Here is a 2,174-nt window from a genome sequence, read left to right on the forward strand (position 1 = left end):
CAAAACAAAACAAAACAAAACAAACAAAAAAAACAACAAAACAAAACAAAACAAAAACGTTGAAAAGATTTAAGAGTGGTTGCTTTAGGATAAAAGACTAAAAGTCAAGATGAGGGAAAGATTGGTGTTTTCCTTTAAAAGCCTTTATTACCATGGACATTTTAAAACTGTGAAACTTAGTTAGATTAGTAGAGATATTAAAGACCCTCAAAGACATCATGTTTTTAAAATCACATGTAGATTTCCATCAGCTCATGCTTCGTATTAGAAAGGGCGTCCTTCCTGTTATAGTAATACTTACATCATGAAGTGCCACCAATGTATCTCGGTTCTAAAAGCCTCTTCCTGTTGTTCATTACTGCTAAGATTAATGAACACAAATCACCTTCCAAATGGCTTTAAAAAGTCAGAGGAAAGAATTACTCCACAGGTTCTAGTAGTTCTCAAGGACCCACCAAACTCTCATATTGTCTACCGTTGCTCTTGAATACAACTTTTGTTCACAAAATTCAATTTGTTAAATCACAGCTTCTGTATTCCACAAAGGTCATGGGAAATATACTTCCGAGGGTGGGTAGCAAATGATAAGAGATGTGTGACCTCTTGAAATGTTTCACCTCCTGGTTTACGGTTACATTGAAAGTAACAACTGTGGAAAAAACCTGACTATTCTTTCTGGGGTTATGTTTTCTCACCTCCAAAGACCTCCAGCTCAGCCATTGAAATATCCTATGTGCTCTGTAGGACTCCTTGGGTAGTGTTTCCACAGAAGGATATTGGAAAAAGAATATTGTAGTTTTTACAAGTCCGTGTTACGCTTTTTCAAAGTATATTTTCACAACAAATTGAGAGAGATGCTATCTAAATCATTTCATAAACTTCAACATCATTTTCTTGGCCATTGGCAGAATAGGAAAATGAAAGGTAGATAATATAATCATGAAATAAAGTCCTTATACCCTCTGCTGCTCCTCCTATATTTTACAGATTAGAGGGAGCTCAACAGAAGGAAGTAGCCAGTCCCGTACACAGAGAAAGCATGTGTCCCATTCACTGAAAAGTAACAATGCGTGAACCATTACTCACTTCATGGTCTTATTTGTGTGAGATGTAACAGACAAGCACAGGGGATTGAAAGGCACTTTCTGTTTAGGACAAATGGGTTGTACAATAACTGTTTCCTCCTGAAATCTCTGAGCTTGCTCTGTGTGCTGTTTTGTGGTTTGGTTTCTGCTCTGACCAGGGTCTTGTGTGGGCAGGCAGGGTGGAGTCCCTCCATGCTGGCTCTAACACTGTGGTGACATTCTCAGCTCACCAGCATTTGTTCCTCAATTCCTCTTGTGCTTTTCTGAACTCCTCGATACAGCTAGAAAAGCTCTTGGCTTCTCTTATTGACAAGCATAAAACCGTGCCAAATATTTGTTGGCCCAGAAAAGCACTTTAGAGTGAGAGGTGTGTACAGAGACAGCATAGCCTCATGTTTTCATTACTCATACCATTTGCCCTTGGACACTTTTGTTTTGGTTACGTAGTACTTATAAACTTCAGGTAGGGATGGTCAAACAAAATTCATGTTTCCTTTACTGCTATACAACTTTTTAATTAAGAATTACTATTATTATTATTATTATTATTATTATTATTATTATTATTATTATTATTAAAGAGTCTCACAGGCTTATCTTGTGCTTACTACCATCTTCCTGCCTCATCTGTTTGAGTACTGGAATAGCATGAATGCCTAACCCTTCATCTTTTATAATTTTGGGGGGGTCTAAATTACACCTGTGCAGTTTGATGTTTAAGCCTCTAGCTTGATCCCAAGACTCCCGTTTTATTACAAAAAATACTTTCCCTTGCATGCACACTGGGACTTCTTATCTTCTCATCATCATTGTCATTGTCATCGTCATCATCATCTTTTTTTAGATTTGTGTAATCTTTATGCTCCTTCCGTGAATGTTAAATGTCAAAATATACATTATGTAACTTCTTTATGCGATAAGAATCTATTTGTTGAGATTCTTAATTTGTCCCCTTAAAAGAATTAGCATGACACATAATGGAGCATAAGACACAATGGGATAAACTCAGATATGAGAGCTAACAAAGGGAATAGAAGTAGCTACTGACGAACCAAAGAGTGAGGTCAATAAACCCAGGGCCATAAGTTT

The sequence above is a fragment of the Mus pahari genome, chromosome 12 (assembly GCF_900095145.1).
Source record: "Mus pahari chromosome 12, PAHARI_EIJ_v1.1, whole genome shotgun sequence".
Classification (NCBI taxonomy): domain Eukaryota; kingdom Metazoa; phylum Chordata; class Mammalia; order Rodentia; family Muridae; genus Mus; species Mus pahari.